This window comes from Mesoplodon bidens, assembly GCF_964165515.1.
Source record: "Mesoplodon bidens genome assembly, chromosome: 19".
In the NCBI taxonomy this organism is placed as follows: domain Eukaryota; kingdom Metazoa; phylum Chordata; class Mammalia; order Artiodactyla; family Ziphiidae; genus Mesoplodon; species Mesoplodon bidens.
Genome location: NC_138179.1, coordinates 24,202,107 through 24,225,073, shown reverse-complemented (window position 1 = coordinate 24,225,073; position 22,967 = coordinate 24,202,107). Strand labels below are relative to the sequence as shown.

At 46.5% G+C, this 22,967-nt stretch overlaps 1 protein-coding gene across 1 annotated transcript in view; it reads right to left on the bottom strand.

Moving 5' to 3' along the window:
* Positions 1-22,967, bottom strand: part of ADPRM (ADP-ribose/CDP-alcohol diphosphatase, manganese dependent) — a 323,254-nt gene that overhangs the window by 187,015 nt on the left and 113,272 nt on the right. The window contains exon 4 of the transcript XR_014013981.1: positions 18,113-18,297. The gene's annotated coding sequence lies outside the window, so the exon portion shown is untranslated. The remainder of the gene's footprint in view (positions 1-18,112; positions 18,298-22,967) is intronic.

Below are 22,967 nucleotides of genomic sequence, written 5' to 3'. Positions count from 1 at the left end.
TCAGCAGATCTCTCTCTCCTCCCTTCCCCCCCCCCCGCTTTTCCACACATATCTTATTTATTCTTCTCTTCTGGCAGACACTTAGTCGCTCGCCCCTCTGTTTGTACAAGGCTGCAGCATGGCCACCCCTAGGTGATGGTCTCTGTCCCAGTGACCTTCCAGCCTCTCAGCTTGGTGCCCCCCCACACACCCAAATGACGCAGTCTCCCCATCTCTGATCCAAATGCTCAGGACACAGAGAAATTCAGAAAACAGCTCTCGTCTGCTATTGGATTGTATTCAATCCAGTAGGTATTCAATTGGAATATCAGTCTGGTATTCACTCCCCACTCTCAGTCCTGGATAGCAGGGCGGGGCTGGGAGCAAGGGCACCTGCTACAAAGGCCTGCAGCACCCGAGGCTGCGGGTTGTGCGAGATCTTTGAGAAGGCATGGGGAGTAGGCAGGAAATGATTGGCATCTTCCGTACATCTGCTAACTCTAGGGATGGCCTTATCTTTGGAAACAGAAATGCATCATTTCTGGGGGCTGAGCTGCCCTCCTCCCTGCCCAGGCCAAGCTGAGCCCCATTTGCATCTGTGACAACTTTTTCTGTCCCTTCATTCTCTGACTGACATGCTCTCTTTTAATATGTTAATCTATTCAACCAAGTTACATTCAAATGTTGCTGGTCTGGGAACCGTGCTGTATCTTTCTGGTGACTTTGCATATTTCACAATTTAACTCTCAAAGGAAAAGAATGATTGTCTGGTTCTTGAAAGAAGGGGCAACTCACTGTGCACCCCACGTTCTGATGATTATAATCATTAATCATAATAATCTGAATAACAACAGCTTATTTAGGGTTTCAGAGTTCAGAAAATGCAGTCCCTACAATAATGTAATATGGTAGAGAAGATAAGCAATAACACAGATCATGAAAATGAGTCTCAGCGAGTTGGAATGATTTGGGCAAAGCCCCAGAGCATTGCGGGGTGCTTTGAGCTAAAGCAAATAATGACAAAGTAATGCCAGCTACTCTACATTTGCTATTTCTCATCCTCACACTCACTGGACCTTTCAGGTAAGACTTTGGCCAAAGTCCCACAGTTACAGGAGCATCTGATTTGAAAGCCCGGGCTCATCACCAAGGACCCCATCTGTGTCCCTAAATTCTTAGAAGTGCCTTAGATGAGCTTTTCCTGTCTGTCCTTCAAAGCTCAGATCAGACACCACCTCCTGCACAAAACCTGCCAAGGGGGTCCTCCTCTCTAGGGGCCAAGGCCCAGCCTGGGCCACCAAGACAGCTGGCTTCCTGAGGAACTGGCATTTATGTTGAGACCTGAAGGACGCATGGAGCGGAGATTGAGGGCATCCCAGGCAACTGCATGGCAGGGGCAGGGACCCAAGAGAGGATGGCATGTCCAGGAACTGGAAGATTCCTGGGGTGACTGGAGCACAGAAAGCAAAGGGATGAAAGGCCAGAAGAAGCTTAGAAAACCCGTCAGGGCCTTTGGGCTGGCTTAGGAATCTGGGGCTGTATCCTAGTGTCACAGGGAGTCTGGGGTGGGGTTAACATGATAATGCCAGGATGTGAGCAAAAACTATTTGGCTTCAAGGAATGGAAATCAGCTCAAGGTAGCTCAAGTGAAATGGGGGAATTTCTTATAAATTCCCAGAAATTTAATGAAATCTCAGAGCATGAATAGTTCTCAGGAAGGGCCTGGAGTCAGAATCTGGAAAACTCTTCCGGAATCCAAGAGTTAGTCTCTCTCTGTCATGTATGCCTGTGTGTCTGCTTTGTTATTTTCTCTTTCTCTCTTTGCACTTTCTCTTTCTCTGTTTCTCCAAAGGCAGGGTAGACAATGGTCCTCAGGTTATAAGTTATAGTTCCAGTCATACAGAGAGGCACAACGGTGTTTATGAGTCACAATTCAAAATGCCTGGAGAAAGAATTCAATTGAGTCAGCCTGGTAAATTCAATTATTTACCCCTAATTCACTGACCTATGGGTGAGCTCCAGGAAGCTCAAGGTGTCATAATACAAATGTGCCTTCCAGGAGATGGGGCGGGTCTCGGAGAAGGGGGGACGCTGGATCCTAGGCTCAGCAGACCTCAAATGGCATCTACTATAGACATAATCAGATCTGAAATTTACACAGATCACCATATCTGTCCATGGAGAAAGGATGGCACGGGCACTCCAGTGGGATTAGAGACACCAGAAAGGTACCCCATCCAAGTAAGAGAAGGTGAGGACTTCGGTCACAGTGGTGGCTGTCGTGCTGGGGAAATGCTTGAGAGATATTGGGGGTTCCAACTAACAAACTGTAGAACAAACTAGCAAACAAGAGGTGTTGGGGAAGTGCAACTAACAAGAAAGTGATTTGTTGGACATGAGGTCTAAGGGAGAAGAATGTCAGGTGATCGTCAGGTTTATGGTTTTACCGACTGGGTGGACAGTAATGTCACTGATAAAACATGGAGGACATTGGGAGAGAAGGGGGTTGGGTGGGCACAGTTCAGAGAATGATGAGTTCTGTTTGGGACAGGTGGAGTTTGGGTTGGCCTGTGTCGTATGCAAGTGGAGGTGGCCAGTGGGCTGTCGGACATATAGGTCTGGAAGAGAGGGCTGTTCTTAAGACACTGGCAGAGGGTAGTAATTAAAACCATGGAAGTGAAAGAAATGGCCTGGAAATCGTGGGGTTTAATAACTGCAATGGTTGTACCCTTTTGTGCTTGCTGACTCGCAGCTGTGAGCACCAGCCAAAGGCATACCAGCCCAGGCTTTCACAGAGAAAGAAACTGAGGTTTAATGAGAAAAGGTTTGGATAAAAGTCCATAAGCCAGTGGCAGGAGAGCTGGCATTAGACCTCAAGTCTCTTTATTCCCAAACCTGGTGTTCGATTCTATGTTATCACCCCTAACTTTTCCCTAGAATTGTGATGAGACACAAATATTTGTCACGAATGAGTAGAGAAGTCCTGGATTTGTTCAGCAATTGTTCCGGTACAACAATGGCCATATGGTTAGAAAGAGCTGCCTTCCTCCACGGAAAAGCTATACAATTTTATCATGAAATTATGTATTCTAATGAAAGCTGTTTCAAGGCTCTCCCACCAGACAAACTCTGAAATGTTCCCAGGTGAACCCCCCTGCGTGTGATCTGTTTCAAGACAAGGAGGATCCATCTCCATGACTCTTCCACACGCATAATATTCTAGGTACAAGACACGATAATTAATCGCGTGTTCTTATAAACTGGGTGACAATTACAGTGGAGGTTGCTAAGCAATCCTGAGAACGCTCCCCTTATGAGATGTAGTTTTCATATTTTGTGACAATGGTTGGAAAAAGAAGCACATAATGACTCCATGTGGATGAGGCCCCTGCTGGTTATGTTTTAATTATTAACCCAATTATATGGGTGAAGTAATAGGTGGTAATTTCACCTCTTCACTGCCACTTAATTCCTGCTCTTTAGAAGCCATTTAAGGGGTTTGTCCTAGAATACATCCAGCTACAACCAGGGCCCACCACCTGGGTTCCTAACCTCGTTTCCCTGAAGCTCTAAGGCAGGAATGGGTTGGAGGGTGGTCAGGAAAAGAAGCCACGTGTCCTGGTAAACTGTCGTGATTTGGATGCATGAGACAGCAGCGGGCAGGAGTGGCCCAGGTGGCGCCCAGCTCTGCACGTAAAGCTCCGTGTGCCAAGCACTGTCCTCACACCATGCGGCTACCTCGTTCTCAATTCCAGAAATTTGAGGGGAGGACGGAAAGGGTGAATAATCTGCTTGGTTTGGGGGGATTTTTCTGGACACCCCTCCCCACACTTAAGAGATGGGAATATGGTAAGTCCCCTACATACGAACAAGTTCCGTTCCGAGAGTGTGTTCATAAGGCCAATTTGTTCATAAGTCCAACAAAGTTAGCCTAGGTACCCAACTAACACAGTCGGCTATACTGTACTATAATAGGTTTATAATACCTTTCACACAAATAATACATAAAAAAATAAGGAAAACATTTTTAATCTTACAGTACAGTACCTTGAAAAGTACAGTAGTACAGTACAACAGCTGGCACACAGGGGCTGGCATTGAGTGAACAAGCAAGAATAGTTACTGACTGGAGGAGGGAGAGGAGGTGGGAGATGGTAGAGCTAAAGGATCGTCAGCGACAGGAGACGGAGGGCAAGCCGCAGTTTCACTCATGCCTGACGCTGGTGGAACACACGTTCGCATCTTTGAAAGTTTGCAACTTGAAGGTTCATATGCAGGGGACTTACCATATGGGTTCAAGGCTTCTGTAATTAGTATTCCTTCCCCTATTGCCTTTCTTGAGCTTTACATGGTCTTACAGAGCCACTCAATTCCCCTTAGAATGATCGTGGGATCTATTTAACTCTGATATGTCTCTGACTTACCAGTAGCAGCTAGACCTTGTGGGGAGGACAGAACATGATGGAGGAAGGAAAGATGGGAGATCACGGGGAGGATGGTGGCCCAGGGAAAACACATCTCAGGATTTTTCTCGGAAGCCACATGGTCGGAAGTGTGGTCAACTTCAAAGGTGATTCAGGGAGCCATGTGGAAACCAGCCTTCAAGCCTAGACCCTGCAGCCGAGATCGGGAGGTGAAGCTTAATTCCAAACCCAATGCAGTGGAGGTGCTGAGCCACTGATGATATGGTTAGTACCTCAATCAAAGTTGGTTTTGTAAAAAATGGGACAAGAGAGACATCTGCATTTGTGACCTTTGTGAATATAAATATACGTATAGGTATTTAGCAAATGTGGCTCATTCTACACTTTTTACTGTTTTGTAAACTGTGGGTTTTTTTTAATTTAACAATATATCATGAGAAAGAAAAATGAAGCTGGAGGAATCAGGCTCTGGGACTTCAGACTATACTACAAAGCTACAGTAATCAAGACAATATGGTACTGGCACAAAAACAAAAATATAGATCAATGGAACAGGATAGAAAGCCCAGAGATAAACCCACACACATATGGTCACCTTAGTTTTGATAAAGGAGGCAAGAATATAAAATGGAGAAAAGACAGCCTCTTCAATAAGTGGTGCTGGGAAAACTGGACAGCTACATGTAAAAGAATGAAATTAGAACAAGCCCTAACACCATACACACAAAAAAACTCAGAATGGATTAAAGACCTAAATGTAAAGCCAGACACTATAAAACTCTTAGAGGAAAACATAGGCAGAACACTCTACTACATACATCACAGCAAGATCCTTTTTGACCCACCTCCTAGAGAAATGGAAATAAAAACAAAAATAAACAAATGGGACCTAATGAAACTTAAAAGCCTTTGCATAGCAAAGGAAACCATAAGCAAGACGAAAAGACAACCCTCAGAATGGGAGAAAATATTTGCAAATGAAGTAACTGACAAAGGATTAATCTCCAAAATTTACAAGCAGCTCATGCAGCTCAATATCAAAAAAACAAACAACCCCATCCAAAAATGGGCAGAAGACCTAAATAGACATTTCTCCAAAGAAGACATACAGATGGCCAAGAAACACATGAAAAGCTGCTCAACATCACTAATTATTAGAGAAATGCAAAACTACAATGAGGTATCACCTCACACCACATAGAATGGGCATCATCAGAAAATCTACAAACAACAAATGCTGGAGAGGGTGTGGAGAAAAGGGAACCCTCTTGCACTGTTGTTGGGAATGTAAATTGATACAGCCACTATGGAGAACAGTATGGAGGTTCCTTAAAAAACTAAAAATAGAACTACCATATGACCCAGCAATCCCACTACTGGGCATATACCCTAAGAAGACCATAATTCAAAAAGAGTCATGTACCACAATGTTCACTGCAGCTCTATTTACAATAGCCAGGACATGGAAGCAACCTAAGTGTCCATCGACACATGAATAGATAAAGAAGATGTGGCACGTATATACAATGGAATATTACTCAGCCATAAAAAGAAACGAAATTGAGTTATTTGTAGTGAGGTGGATGGACCTAGATAGAGTCTGTCATACAGAGTGAAGTAAGTGAGAAAGAGAAACACAAATACCGTATGCTAACACATATATATGGAATGTAAAAAAAAAAAGAAAATGGTTCTGAAGAACCTAGGGGCAGGACAGGAATAAAGAGGCAGACTAGAGAATGGACTTGAGGGTACGGGGAGGGGGAAGGGTAAGCTGGGACGAAGTGAGAGAGTGGCATGGACATATATACACTACCAAATGTAAAACAGATAGCTAGTGGGAAGCAGCCGCATAACACAGGGAGATCAGCTCCATGCTTTGTGACCACCTAGAGGGGTGGGATAGGGAGGGTGGGAGGGAGGCTCAAGAGGGAGGAGATATGGGGATATATGTATACATATAGTTGATTCACTTTGCTATAAAGCAGAAACTAACACACTTTTATAAAGCAATTATACTCCAATAAAGATGTTAAAAAATATATATATATACCATGAACCTCTATATCAATATATATTTTGTCGTTTTGTCATTTAGCAGATGCATAGTCTTAAAATGTATTTCATTATATTCCATTGTTTTCAAATTTTCACTGTAAAACACAGTGTGGAGCTAAACATCCATCTTTTTCCACTGCCCCAATATGCTGCTGCAATCATAATACATTCCCATATGGGTTTGCTCTAGACTGTTCTGTGCCATCTATCCTTCACGCTGGTAATACAGCATGTTGTTTTCATTATTATAATTTTGTTATGTATTTCTCCACCTCCAAACGCCTGACTCTAATTTAAACATTTCTAGGCTGTTCTCATAACTTTTCTATTCCAGATGCATTTTTTTCTTCAGTTTGAAAATTCCCACAAAGCATCTGGTAGGTTCCTATTGGAATTTCTTATCTATTGATTCATTTGTGTAGAATCAAGCTAGTAAATAGTAGTGGGACTTCCCACCAGGAACACAGCATATTTCTGTTTATTCATATCTTCCTCTGTGTCCCGAACAATTTTATATTTTTTCTTCATATCCAAAGTCTGGCATTTTCTAAATGGTTAGCCCTGTTATATAAAAATGCTTTTGAATTTTTGAATGTTGCTTTTTTTTTAAAAATCCTCTCTGTTTTTTTTCTTTTGGAGTGCTTCTCTTTTTCATACTGGTTCATGTATTAATTAGGCTTTCCCAGGTTCCAAAGAAGCAATCGCTTCTGGTGATGGTGGTAAGAAGGTAAGAAACACAGAAACAGCCAAAGAGTTGGATGTTATGGAGGAAAAGAAATTGACAGAGAATTCAAAATCAAGGTCACTCAAATGACCCGATTAAATGTCCTTCCCTCAGTTGTAGGTTCCAGTAATCACAGCCCACACACTACCGAGGTCATGACTCAGACCCTCCCAATACCGCGAGCTTTTCCCTGCCTCAGCATTTGCTACACACAGCTTCCTCCTGGCTTTTTCTAACTTCCTCCCACTATCAACTACTAAGTTTCTCTGTGTGTTTGCATCCATACTCTCAGGGACAGAGGGTGAAGTTCTTTGTTTAATCACAAGCCTCCCTGTTGAGGACCCTAGACCCAGCACTAAATGGTTATTTGGCCTTCAGATCGGCTGCTCCAAAGCCATCAGCTCTGACCACAGTACAGGAGGGCTCATAGTATAGATCTGGGCTTCTCAAACAAGAAGGCACACACAAATCATCAAGGTAGCCTCTTTAATGCAGATTCCCTTGACCCCATAGACATCTTCGCTTTGGGGGAGGGGCAGAGCTGGAAGAAGGCCATGGAAGGGTCCTCCAAAGAATCAGTACTCAAACAGTGGGGTCCAGCAGCAGCAATATCCCCTGGGAGCTTGTTAGAAATGCAAATTCTGGGCCGCACTGCACTCCTGCTGAACCACAATTGGTGCAGGCAAGCCCAGCAATATTTGTTTCAACGTCCTCTCCAGGTGATTCTTATCATATGAAGGTCTGAGAAACAAGGTTCTAAAGCAGGGCCTCTTCCCTCCCACCCTCTTCACTGGTATATTATCAGTAAGGACTGTCCAGCAGCTAGTTGTGATTCTGGTGTTCTCACAAGAGGGAGTGAAAGCACGTCCTTCTACTCCGCCATCTTGGTTCCTCTTCCCCTCATTATTCTTATGTAAGGTCCAGGATGCTACAAACACTGGCTGAAATTGTGTAATACATTTTGAAAACCTCGCCAGGGAGGCTGGATTGAGTCATACAGGTCCACAGAGAAATTAGTGGGAAGGACAAGAGAATTTCAGTTAAAACCAGCAACTGGCTTTGCAGGACTGGATGGGGACTTTATGGGCTAAAGAGGAAACGTTCATCCTTTGGGGTTTTAATCCATTGCCACAGTTCTCCTCAAAGTCCTCGGTGAGATTATTAGCAAAACAAGTGACCTCATTAATCGAATGGGTTAATAGTCTCCCCATGCTTTCCTTAATTGCTATTCTCACTTTCAGGAAAGGTGTTCTCAAGCCAAACTGAGCACCCAGAGCCTCCAGTATCAATACCACAAGAAGCCCGGTATGCTCGGAAAGCAATTACGAAGATCACCGCAGAGGATGTGCTGCCTAGCTGGCCTCCACCTCCAGAAGGTCCCCACCTGAGCCCAGGTCCTAAGTGCCCTGTCCCATTGGCTCTGCCCTCCAACCCAACCAGAAACCCAAGAAGGTCCCTCATCATCATCCTCTACCTACAGAAGATATTTTAATTTGAAGACATGTTCTAGTTCCATTTTATTCATTGAGTTTATATGATTTGAATACTTTTAATTCTGTTCCAAGCACAAGAGATACAGCAGTAAACATAACAGAGCAAAATCACGGCTCCATGGTGCATACGTTCCATTTGGTGAGCTTCTTCATACAACCTTGACTGTTGCTTGTCTGAGAAAGCGTCCCTTTTCTGTCACATGCTACCCAGCATTTACCCCTGTTGAACTTAAGGATAGGGACCTTTACTCACTCAAATTTGTTTCTCCAATGCCTAGGACAGTAGCTGGCATAGAAGTTGCATCAATTAGGAACTGTATTTGGTTATAAGTAACAGGGACCCCCTCTTCCCCAAAATACACTGATTTAAATCAATTAATGATTCTCTTTTTCAATTATTTAATGCAGAAGTAGGAAGTGCAGGGTATCTCCCCAAGACCATTAATGTGTGAGCCACCCCGGAAAACAACTTAGCATTTATAAAGTTAATTATACGTTTACCATATGACTCAGGAGTCCCAATTCTCGAGAAAAGAAAACTTCTGTTAACACAAAAGCCTAGAAACGAATGTTTCTAGCAACTCTACTCATATTTGCCAAACACTAGAAACAACTGAAATGCTCTTCTGCAGGTGAATAAGAAAGTGGTACATCTACCCAATGGAAGACTACTCAGCAACAAAAAGGACAAAAGGATTAATGCACGCAACAACTCTGAGGGCTCTTGAAGCCAATATGCCAAGTGGTAGAAGCCAGTCTCAAAAGTTTACATACTGTATGATTCTGTTTACATGACATTCTTGAAAAGACAAAGTTACAGAGATGGAAAACAAATCAGGGATTGCCAGAGGAAGGAGAGTCACTATAAAGGGACAGCACGAGGGAACACCTTGGGGTGAAGGAATTATTCTTTATCCTGATTATGGTGGTGGCTACACAAATGTACACATGTGTTAAAAGTTATACAACTGTGCATCCAAAAGAAAAAGCCAATTCTATTCTAGGAGGCTTTTTTAATGCAGAATCCCTGGGAAGGGTTTAACCTTCCATGTTAGCCAGCTTGCGGTCCATTCAAGTGTACTGAATTAGGAAAAAATAAAGTTAAGTGGTTTCCTGCCTAGAAATCTTGTGTTCTCTCAAATGGGGAGTATTTACCCGTGAAACACACACACTCTGTGTTGGTGGAACTTTGAGGGGTGAACAGCAGCAGACCAGAGGCCTGGGATGGACCTGGGACAAAGGGAAGTGGAGGCCGGCAGCAGCAAAGGGAGAAGGGATGATTATTTGGAGAGGGGAAATTTCCCTCTCCAAATATTTTAGAGGGAAGTGACTCCTGAAAGAGGAGGGTAAAGGACTAGATCCTTCTGTTGCCTGATGGGGGGGGGATGTCTGTTGACAGTTGTTTATACATGTTTACCTGTCTGTCTACCCCACTAGACTGTCAGCCCTCTGAGAGCAGGGACAGATCTCATTCACCTCTGAATCATCAATATGCCCAGCCTGGCACATAGCAGGTAGTCACCACTATTTGTTGGATTAAAAACAAAAAGAAGGAAGGAGGGAAAGGAGGGAGAGAGGGAGGGAAGGAAGAAATACATCTGATTCTTCCTTTGGTGATGAGGTCATATGAGGGAACCAACCAAGGCAGGGCAAACCCCTGGGAAGACTATTACATAAGTCCACCTTAGACTTCATCAAGGCCCCACCCTAACTGCCCAAGGCACGGGAAGGCACTGCCATTTTAGCAGGAGAAACTGGGACACAGTGTAAATATTAACAGAAGAACTGTTAAACACATTAGATATAATTTCTTTGGGATCCTTTCCAGTTCTAAAATTCTAATAATAATAAAAAAAAAATTCCTTGGTTAGAACCCATTCTACACGTTCTAGATTGAATTCCTTATATTCACAACTGAATGCTTGGGGAATTCATAAAAGGAGAAATGGAAAACTTCATGTGTTCCTACAGTCTGTTCCCTGTGTCTCATCATCCCCTCTGATCATCACCCCCCTCCACCTCCACCTCCACCTCCGCCACTTCCCTCCCCTCCATCATTCTTTTTCTGCCTCCTATATGCCTTTCAAGGTTCATCTTAGCCATAATCTCCTTCAAGAAGCCTTTGCCTTCCTTCCCAGTTACCACTCTAGACCAATCTAAGATGACCCTCCTTTGTATTCTCAAAGCACAGCACAGACATATCTGTATTGAAGTATTTTTCTTTCTGGACTGGAATCATTGGTTTAGTTGCCTTTCTTTTGCCACATAAGTTGTACAGTTCATCGAGGTCACCTCTTTATTTCCAGTGCCTACCCTAAAACATGCCTGGCATATGACAGATCCACAGAAAATATTCGACAAAACGATGAATACATGAATCTTCTAAATTATTCAAAAGGTACACAGTGATAATTCTTTCAGATTTTGAAACTGCGGAGACTACTTTCGGGAGATGATATTTATCGGCAAATATTGTGACGTTGACTTCCAACATCAAGTTCAGTGTTAATTACCAGGCCAGAGGCCAATTGCTGGGCGAGGACTAATTGAACTTCAGATAGCAACACTACCTAAATCTCACCACTAGATGGCAGCCGCGCCCAAGGAGCAGGCGGCTCCTGCCCTCTGACCACACCCCGCCCCCCGGCCGTCCAGGTCCAGGTCCTGCTCCTTCCGGGGGTCTCAGACCCCCCCAAAAGTAGGGCAGGTCCTGGCAGGTATTGATGACCCTGGGAACCACACCCCAGAAAGATGTTCTTTCCTGCCGTGCTCCACTCCCACTTGTTCTCGTAAATGCCACCAATCACTTCCTCCTCCGTGTCCCCGGCTCCCCTACACCCAGCCCCACTCAGGAAATTCCCAATGCCTCCAGGGCGTTCCGATTCCCCACGCAGGACCCGACCCGGCTGCCGTCTCCACACTGTCTGCTCAATTAATACGTAGTGAGAAAGAAAGGGGCAGTATCTCCTTGAGTGTCCCCCAAGGAAATATGGCATCTCGAGAACTGTCATGTAGGAGAAATAGAAGCAGTTGAGGGAGAAGACCGACAGATAGACAAGGAACAAGAGAGTCTCAAGAGACAAGAAGAGAAAAGCAAAGATGCAGGTGCTTTAGGAAATGGCCTTGTGGCTTAGAGAGGGGGATGCTTGACCAGCCAGAGAGATTGGTTAGGGAGACGCTTGACTTAACCGAATTTCTCAAGAAGACCAAGGGGTCAGACCGGGAGAGACTTGGGGCCAGAGTCCTATTTTCTTGGCCAGGGCACCCCCGATGGGAAAGGAAGGAAGGCAGAGGTTAACATAGGGGGCGGGGGAGCAGGTGGAAGGTGGTGGCTTCTCCCTGGGGCTGCCTGATCTAAGCAATTGCTTGGCATGATTTCCCCAGGCCCTGGAAAGCTAAAAGGCTTCTCCCGTCTTGGTGGCCTGTCCCAGCAGTACAACTGAGAAGCATACACAAAATGCAGCCCTGCCTGTGTCACGGGTCTACTTTGAGGACCCAAGAGCACGAGGCAAAAGGCCTCTGTACATTGTAAGATGCCTTGTGGATGTTCACTTGGCCATTTATTCCACATTGACTGGCACCTCTTTGCCAAGGCCCTGTCCTAGGATCACTGGCTGCAGCAGAAATCAAGACCCAGGCCTTGCAGAAAAGAGGAAAATGTTAAATGACACCATTTAAGATCTGCACTTTAGCGCAGTTTCCAATTTCCATTTCTCTTACAGGAAGTCTTCAGTTGTCTGAAGCAGCCAGCCACGTCCGGAATGTGGGTTCTCCAACTCACACGACCTGGAATCTTCAGTAACTAAATGGTGTGAACAGAGGCGGAAGTGACTGCTATGGATGAGAGGGAGCTTGGGAGTCACAGCGCGTAGGGCCGGCACTTGTGAGGACCCTGCTTTATGGAGACCTGACCATAAAAAGACGTTTCTGAGGCAATCAGGGAAATGTGAGTGAATGGTATTAACATTAAGGAACGTGTACATTTCAAGTGAGATTATGATGGCATTGTGGTTATTATTTTAAATAAGAGGAAGAAAGGAAGGAAGAAGGTCCTTATCTGTTATGGAGATACACATCTCCAGAGGCAAGGATTCACTAAAGAAGAGATGTCTGAGATTTCCTTTAAAATACTTTTTAAGAAATGTAGAAGGGTGACAAATGAAAAAAAAAAAAGAGCATTGGTTACCCCGTCGTACCAGGGGTGATAGTTGGTCACCCCGTGCACCATGGGTGTGTGGACCACTAGGCTAGCCGGGTGAGGGGGGCAGAGCTAAGCCGGAGCAGCTGTGAGCTACAGGATGGGGAAGGTGGGTGCCACCAGCCATCCCCCAGGCAGGGCCTGAGCCTGCTTTCTGCCTCCTCGATACCACAACTGCAGTAGCAGCCCTGCCCCCCGGGGACACATGGTGTCGATTGTCCAGGGTCCAAGCTGGCTTCTCAAGCCCCCTCCTCTATCCTGCTAGGGAGGGGCCTGCAGACAGCACAGCTTCGACCTGGACACTTTCTCCTGGACCCAGATCCCCCCTAATTTGCATAGGTACATATATACACTGATATCATATGCATATATATACTATATATAATATATACATTATATCAATATATATGTAATATATTAATCATATATCATGTATTATATGATTATATAATATGTGAATATATATCATACAGAATATATCAATATGTACATATATTCATTAAGCACTTGCTATGTGCATTTTCTTATACAATTCTTACAAAAACTCTCTAAGGTGGCAATGATCGCATCCACTTAAATGAAAAAATTAAGGCTCAGGGAAGTTAAGTAATTTGTGCAAAGCCAAATATAAGAATAATAATATAGCTCACATCCCTAACAAGAATATGTGGGGGAATACATGAATTACTGTGCATATAAAGTACTCTAGACTGGTGCCCGACATTGAGGGATGCGAAATGCGGATTTGTCTTACTGATGGCTGTTACTACATTGCCTGCCACGCCCTGCAGAGGGTTGGGGGAAAGCACAGAAACCTGAACTGAGGGAAAAATAAATGATCTGATTACGTGCACTGCAAAATAATTCACTCCCGGGTTTCTTCACAAGCCAGGCCATTTAGTTTGACAAACCGATTTGAGTATGAAGGCAGAGCAAGCAACATCCTCAAAAGCCTTCAAGTCCAGTTCCCCTGGACACTCATCCCCTGAGCAGAGAAGGCTTAGCCTCCACAGGAAGCCAGAGGAAAAGCCCCCTCAGCTCGACCCCCTCCAGCAGCTCCGGTGGATGGCTGGCCCTCCGGGCCGTCTGCTTCTCTAACCCTTTATCACCCATCAACCTCTGCAGAGCCTTCCCAGGCTGGAAACATCATGTTCATTTCACAAGCTACCAGGGATGGAAGATTCCCACTCCTGTCTTGGTCTTCGCTCCCTGGGGTCACTCCTGGGAGAGCCTCCCCTACAGGACACACAGCCTCCCCCAAAGGCCCCCCATGTACCGTTACCATAGCAGGGACCCCCCTTCACCCCAGAGCCCCCAACCAGCCAGAAGCAAGGCTTCTCATCCTTGAGTTGGTGTTAAGAATGGAGGGTCAGCCTGGCTTTCAGGAGTTTAGGCAACCTTGTTGGCTTCAGGGTACAGACCCACATCTTGAGACTGGGCAATTCGACACCTCACACCCAGCTTCCAAAAGCACAATGTGATGACTGTTAATAGAGATGGAAACCCTGCCCCACCCCTGCAGTGATGTTTCTCACTCGTTTCTTATCACCATAAGTAACATGAAAAATACAGGGGCACAGTCAGGAAAGCCGGGAGAAGCAAGGATGAACATGCTACTTTGCCCCCAGTTCAGAGATGTCTGGGCCTGGGGTGGGGTAGGACCCTATGTGCTCATCTGACCTTTGTCTGTGGGTTCCTGGTATTTTGTCAAACAAGGTGTCCACTCATAGGGCTTGGGAATTTCCCAGAGGTATCCCTGCCATCTTGGAACCGAGGATGTTAAATAAGTCTACACATGCTTTCTCCAACATCCAGAACAAACAGGGCTCCCAGGTCTCATCGCCAAGGCCTGCACTAGACAGAGATAGTGTAGACTCTGGGTAATCCACTCTTCGGCCTGTCACCACCGCCATCACCATCACACACTCCAGCATCCCGGAACTCCAGGTCTCCTGATTTCTGAGCCTGGGTCAGGAGAAGCAGCCCTGGCCCAGACACCAGCCTCATGCACATCTCCCCGAAACTTGAAGACAGACTGAAGAGAAACTTCATTAATTTTTCACAGGATTCATCTAATAGAGGCTGAGCAGAGCTGAGCTAAAGCCCCATCACAAGTACCTCTGCCAGCGGCCCGCCAAGGGTTAACCCATTAGCCCACATCCTGTGAGCTCATCATCCCCGCTGGAGCCTGTTCTCGGCGGGGATTCGCTGCACAGCAGCTCCTGGATGGGGCCAGGGAGGCTTCCTCAGGCTGCAATGAGAACTTGAGCAGAAGCTCATTGCCGGCTTCCTCCTGGTGCAAGCTGGGTGTGAGCCCCAGGTCCCCCATCTTCCCCAGGGACGTCGAGGACAGTAAGTAAGGAGGGGACCTCTCCCTCTGCCCTTCCATTTCCCCAGAGGAACGAGCTGGTTTTAACTTTGCTTTAGAGTGTGTGTTGGGTCTGTGAACTGGAGTTAGGAGGCAGCTGTGCACGGTTGGCAAAGGGGAGGGGGCTGTGCCCTGAGAGGGCAGGGGGTGAGCCAGCCGCCAGCAGGCTGGAGGGCTGCCCTGTGAGAACTGTGGCAGGGAGGAGGGGCTGTCCCGGCTCTGCACCTGGAAGAGGGGAAGTTGTGTGCAGGTGGCTGCTTCCGCCCTGCCGGACAGCATTTGGGCTTCACCCTTCACAGCCATTGGCGGAAAGGGCTGGGCAGGAACCACCCTCCCAAACCTCGACAGAGGCAGGAACTAAAAAGCCAGACGTCGAGTTGCAAGGCCACCCTCAGATCCTGGAGTGCATGGGCGGGACCTCACACGCAGACTGTCCTCCTGGGCATCCCACATCAGACCTCAGCATCTGTGGGTCCATCCCTCCCAGCTTTAGGTGTGGCAGGCAACCAGGGCAGGTGTCAGGAAAAGAAGTCTCAGTATGCAGGCTGGGGCAGGCTCCATGTCGGAAAGGGGAAACGAGGCTGGCACATATAAACATGGACAAAACAGGCAGAGGGCAGACGTGTGCCACGGGGACTATACCCCCAGGTAAAAGCAGACGTTATCACCTGGCTATTTTTCCACCTCGTAACCGGGCAGGGCCTGGGCGCCGGCTGCATGACGTGAAGAGCAGGGTGAGTGCACTGTCTAGGTGGAGTGTGACCTCTGGAGGACTTCCCTTCCTAGAAGCACTGGGGGCAGGTGACAGACAGGTGCCCTGGTGACAGCAGCAGAAGATTCAGAAACACTCTGGCCTCTGCTTCCTCAGCTCAGGCACTAGGCACCACTCACCTTATCAGAGGGATGGGGTCACCAACAGAATGTCTTGTTGGGGGGAGGGCAGCCACTCGCAGTGACAGCTGGGTGAGGCATTGTGGGGACTCCAGCGGGGAGAGAGCAAGACCCTCTGCATCTCAGGAATTCCAAATACAAACCCATGCTTGGGGCCCTTCTCAGGAATCGTGTTATTTCTATCACTTGTGTTTCGCAACCTGCCCCTTTTCTCCCACCAGACGACCCTTCCCTCTGGGCCCACCTCCTGGCTGTGAGACGTGCCCGCTCTCCCCTGCTTTCGGTCCTTGCAATTCCCAGAATAGTCCAGCTCCTATTAGGGAGGAGAAGGCTGGGAAGGGACAGATAACTCCAGACCCAAGCACAGTGGGGCCTCTTAGATATCAGGGTCGCCAGATACATTACAAGGACGCCAGTTACCTTTGAATTTCTCATAAACAACACATACATTTTGGTATAAGGATGTCCTGGGCAATATTTGGAACAGTCTTATAAGAAAAACCATTTGTTGCTTATCTGAAATGCAAATTTAACTGGGCATCTTGTCATTTTATTGGCTAAATCTGGCAGCCTATTAATATTGACGGTATTCAGTGAAGGGGAAGGGCAGGCTCCATCCTTGAGCAAGCAGAGTGCAGTATAAAGACCAGGGTTTGGGGTCAGGCAGCTCTGAGCCTCAGTTTCCTCATCTGTAAAATGGGAGTGACAATAAGAGTACCATCGTAGTAGAGCTATTAAAAGAGATGCTCCTGGTGAAGAAGGTGGCAGGTACCAGGCATTTTGTGCTCCATTGGGATGATGGTGGTAGTGGCTTTGTGGCCTATGTCACAGGCCTCTTGCTGCTCTGCTGGTGGCAGCTCAAGGTCCCCGGCTTCAGCCCCCACGTCCTCAGCAGCTCCAACCATCAGGGCCGGCCTAAGCCCTCACCCAAAGCAGCCACCCCTGCAATTCTGTTCATGGCCGGCGCCCCCATTTCAAATACGCTCTCCATTCACTGTTCCTCCAGTTTAAAAAAAAAAAAAAAAAAACCTCAAAACCGTCTCAAAGGGGAGCAGGATAGACTTGAACCCAGGCTCTGGAGCCAGACAGGCTCCAAAACTCCCCTTTCTAACCTGGTTCACTACTCACCTGCTGAGTAACTTTGGGCAAGTCATTTAACCTCTCTGATCCTGTTTCCTCACCTGCAAAATGAGATAATAACTGTCCCATCCTCAGTGACTTGTCAGGAGGGTTAAAGGACACAATGCAGATAAAGCACTCAGCCTGGTTCCCAGCCCATAATAAGAGTCCGAGAAATGACAGTTATTGTTACTGTATGAAAAGCGTCGACCCTCCCCTAACGCACTGTGTGCTGCTTCTCCTTTGGAGAAGCTGCTTGGGGAACCTTGAAGACTTCAGGAAGGCCAGCCAGTGGAAGGCAACCAGACTTGGTGAGGTGTCCATCCATCAGAGAGCAGGGAGGGAGGGGAAGGGGATGGGGAACAGGTCAGAGGGTCTCCTCACAGCTGCCTCTCCCGCCCCCTCATTAGCCAGTCCCATCTGACTGTCCCCGCTCTAAGAACACAGGGCATACTTGACAGTTGGATGAGGAGGAACAGCAATGGCGACTTGACGCTGCTGAGCCGAACCTTCCTGCCGCAGCTCCCCTATTTGATGAATCATTTCACAAATGTTTGGCAAGTCCTAAGCCCCAGCCAGGCGCCGAGCTACCTGCTGGAGCGCATAGGAAGCTGAGGAAGCCCCAGGCCCAGTCCTGCAACTGCTGCCCCATTAAGTGGTGCATTTCAGACACTCGAGAATCTACCGGAGGGAAAAGTGTTTGCTCCTTGTTCTCCTGGACACTCACTGCTGCTTGCCAGCTTTCATGGTCCACACACCCCACCCAACCAGCTGCTGGCGGATGAATATATGAGTGCGTGAGAAACAGCCAGAAAGTTCCTGCTGTTCTCTCCCCTCTCATTTGAGACATCACTTTACCTTGTTTGTCAGAGACACCACTGAGCGGGGAAATGGGGATGCCTGGAGCTCCTCTTTGGAGAGGGACATCATCTTCTTAGTTGTGTCTGTAGCTCCACGTCTAGCAGAGGGCAGACACGGGGGCTGCTTGGAGCATGTCTGCTGCAGTGCTGGGGAGAGCTGTGAGCCGAGTGCTGTGTAGCAACCTGGGGAACACAAGGTCAACGGGCAAACACTCAGTGGATATCTGCAGACAGGGTTTTCGAATACCTGGCCAATTACAAACACACGACAGATAAGGAGACCAGCTCTAACAAGATCAAGAGACAGTCCCTTCTGTACACACTTGTTTGGCCAACCAAACCCAGTCTTTGCTCTGCCCAGGGCCTCCTGGCTCCCTAAAAGTCTGTTTTCCTTCAAGGGATGGTATCTTTCCAGAGACAAGGTGAAAATGGTGAAATTCTTGTTCTCTCTCTGTCTCCCTCCATCTCCGTCTCCACCTCCATCTCTCACATCCATCTCCATCTCCACCTCCATCTCTCACATCCATCCCCATCTTCATCTCCACCTCCATGTTCATCTCCATCTTCATCTCCCCCTCCCCCTCCATCTTCATCTCCACCTCCATCTCCACGTCTTCCTCCATCTCCATCTTCTGTCCCCAAATCCCAGTTTCTCAAAGAAGCACCTTCTCTCTTTCAGGATCTCTGCTTCCTCAGAATCAGCACACGGTGTTTCCCGTAAGGGCCAGGTGACTCCCTCACCTCACAGATTTCTCTTTAACATCTCTGCCCTATTCTGGGGTCACTCTGCCCCTGCCCACACCCCTACTTTCCTCTTCCAGGGTAATGGGTTTCCTGCCCTCACCTCTACCCTGGATCCCCAAGTTCCATCATATGACTTCAACCATTATCAACATTCTTCTATTCTTGGTTTAACTATACTTTCACCTGCTCCCCAGCTTGACCCCCTTTATTATTATGATGATGATTTTTACAGTTCTTTTTTGCAGGGTATAATTTACACACATCACAATGCACAAATCTTAGTGTACTATATTGAAAAATGGGTCCCCCATGTAACCCACACCGATATCAAGAGATAGAACATTTCCATCGACCCCAGAAGGTCCCAGTTAGTTCCTCCCCACCCCTACAACCACTGTTTTGAGATGTGTCATCTTAGCTTAGTTCCTAGAAGGTTCTAGAATGTCATATAAATGGAAACATACACTACATGTACTCATTTATATCTGACTTCCTTCACCCATCATGTCCATGAGACTCATCCATGCTGTGTGTGTATCAGAAGTTTGTTCCTTTTTATTGTTTAGTAGTATTCCATTGTGTGAATATACAAGATGTGTTCACCTTTTCTCCTGTTCATGGACATTGGGTTGTTTTGTGGTTTGGGCTATTATGAACAAAGCTGCTATGAATATTCTTAAACAAGTCTTTGGCGGACATAGGTTTTCATTTATCTTGGACAAAGAAATATCTAGGAGTGGAATTGCTGGTTCAAAGGGAAGGTGTATGTTTCACTTTGTAAGAAACCACCGGACCTTGTTCCAAAGCGGCTGTACCATATTACATTCCTACCAGCAGTACACAAGAGCTCCAGTTGCTCCCCATTCTCACCAACATTTGTATTGTGAGATGTTAAAATTTTAGCCATTCTAGTGAGTGTGTGGCTGTATCTCCTTGTGGTTTTAATTTGTATTTCCTGTCGAATGTCAATCTCAAGCCCTTTTTCATGGGTTTCTTCTTCATCTATTTGTCTTCCTTTGTAAAGAGTCTGTCCAAATCATTTGCCCATTTTAAAAATTGGGCTGTTTGTATTGTTATTAATCACATGTATTTCAGATGTAAATCTTTTGACAAATACGTATTTTGCTAAAATTTTCTCCCAGTCCATAGCTTGCCTCTTCATCTTCTTCCCAGTAGCTTTTAACGAGGCAGGAGTTTTAAATTATGATGAAATCTAATTTATTGATTTTCTTTTTCTTCCTCGGTTATTGCTTTCTCTGTCCTAAGAAATTTTGCCAACCTCCAGGTCACAAAGATATTCTCCTATATTTTGTCCTAAAACTTTATGGTTTTAGCTTTTATGTTCAGGTTATGTCCATGATCCATCTCGAATTCATTTTTTGTTGATGGTATGAGGTGAAGACAAGTTTCATTTTTTTCCATATAAATATTCAGTTATTCCAGCACCATCTGTTGAAATGACTTTCTTTTCCCCATGGAACTGTTTTGGTGTATTTGTCAAAAATCAGTTGTCCTCAGTTACTGTTTGGCCTGTGGGGCTGGTTACTAGGGAAGGCGGTCTGACTTCCTGAAAGTCTTACTTACAGACTGTAATCTGGCTCCCTGAACCAGTTATTGTAGATAATGGGGTGGCTTCTTGGGCTGGTTGCTGCAGGTTGTGGGTCAGAGTTCTGTTCTTATACATGTCTGGTCATCGTCCATCTGTATATTCAGTGTCTCATTTATTACAAACATTTGCAAACATACATAAAAGTAGAGATCATAATATAATGAACTTCCATATATCCGTCACCCGGATTTTATAACCTTTAACATTTTGTCGTATTTGAGCTGGAGTTTGGTGCTTTCATGTGAATCACGGCATCATGACAGTTCATCTCTGCACGTGGTTTCAAGATGTATCTCCATATCTATAAAGACGTTTTCTTCTGTGTCCACAATATTGTCATCATACTGAATACAAATTTTAAATCCTTAGCGTCATCTAATATCCAATCCAAATTCAAACTTCCCTAAAATTACCTCGAAATGTACAATTGGTTTCTTCTAGTCAGAATCCAAATAATGAACATATTGCATTTAGCTATATTTTAAAATTTTCTTTAGCAGTCATATCATGGTATACAGCTCAAATAGTACACACCTATGTAATTGGCTGTAGCCAGATCAAGAGTCAGAGCACAATGGCACCCCAAAAGTCTCCATCACGTCCCCCTTCCAGCACCACGCCCACTGAAGGTAACCACTGTCCTAACCTTTAATGGCATAGATGGTCTTACATGTTTTTGAACCTTCTGTAAATGGAAGAGGTGTCTGGCCTCTCTTGCTCAGTGTCAATGTTTGGGGTCCTGCATGGACAGGCGTGCGGTTCATTCTTTCCTCCTCGTGCTGTGTAGTCCCAGACCAGTGCTCCCTCACCGCGCCAGCCTGTGGCCTGTCTGTCCCTAGTTCTGTGCTACAAATACGTCTCTACCCATGACCTCTGCTTCCTGACACCCCAGATGCGGCCTCCAGGGGGAGAAGGACCCAATCTCCCTTCTCAAGTTGCTGCCCTGGGGGCTGAGCCGACAGGCAAATCTGCGTTTAGTCCAGGAGGCCCGAGCCCCGAGCCTTCTGCTGGCTCTTCTCAGCTCAGCCCTTCGGGCCCTCGGTCCTCGGCCACCTCTGAGGTGTGGAGACATTAACCGACAGTGAGTGTGTTCCTTTTTTAGGGTTTCCAGAACAAAGTACCACAAACGTAGCCACTGAAAACAATGGAAGTTTGTTCTGTCACAAGGGAAAAAATCAAAGTGTCCTCTGAGTTGCTCCTTCCAGAGGCTCTGAGGAGAGTCCGTCCCATCCTCCCTCCCGCCGTGCGCCCTTGTCCTGTAGGGGCATCACTTCACCATCGGCCTCCATCTTCACGTGGCCTCCCCTCTGTGTGTTCCTCACATTTCCTCTCCTTTCTCTACAAGGACGCAGGTTCTTGGACTTGTCTGTTTGAGGATGAGCTCGCCTGGAGATCCTTCCCTTAATTACAGCTGCAAAGACTCTTATTCCAAAGAAGGTTACTTTCTGAGGGTCTGAGTGGACAAGTCCACCCACTGCGGGAAGTGAGGGATCCTCTGAGACAGATAAACCAAACCCGCAGGAACTGAGGACCTGGAAGTGTGCTTCTTCTCACTGAACCAGCTCCCCAGGGGTTACGTGCTCACCACCCCACAGAACTGCAGCATCAGGGCCAAGTCCTCTGAGCACCTGCTGAGTGCCGGCGGAGGGGGGCTGCTGGGTAGAGGAGGCATATAAACCGGCAGAGGCCCTGAGGCAGTCTGCAAACTAGGAGGGAGGGGAGAGCGCCAGGGAGCGGCGGTTCTCCGCCAGATTGATTCTGCCCCCAGGAGACACTTGGCAAGGTCTAGAGACATTTTTGACTATCATGACTGGAGGGGTTTGCTACTGGCATCTAGTGGGTAGAGGCCAGGGATATCAGTAAATATCCCACAATGCTCAGAACAGCCCCTGCAGCAAAAAATTATTGGCTCCCAAACGTCAGTAGTGCCACTGTTGAGAAACCCTGGTATCAGAAAAAGAAATCGGATCTTTTAAGACTTTAATAAAATGTTCTAAAACTCGTACTGCCCCTGAGATGGTGATTTTCAGGAAATCTGGGTTCTCAGAATTTGAGTTTGATTCACCACCTATGGACCTATCCAAAATAGTTTTAGAAGTCCCTCAGCCTAACTTCTTCATTGTACAGATGAGAAAACAGGGACCAAGAAAGAAAATAACTATTGCAATAATAATAGCAACCAGGGCCATTTCTTAAACTCCTGTAACATATCACACAATGCAGTGGGGCCTTGTGAAACCTGACAGTCGCCGCTGCCCTATGAGGCAGATATGCCATTATCCTTTTTCTATATATGTGACTAGTGAGTCTCAGGTGGGTTCAGACAGCGGTCCCTCTGGTGTCAGAGACCTGGATCCTTCTGTCACACCAGACCCTGCAGGTAAGCTCAGTGACGTGCTGCAACCGTGAAGGAACCCAGCACGGCGTTCACTCCACAGCCAACCCCACCTGCCCCTTGTGTTTAGAGTTGTTGCCACCTCCTGCCTGGTAGGGGCGGGGG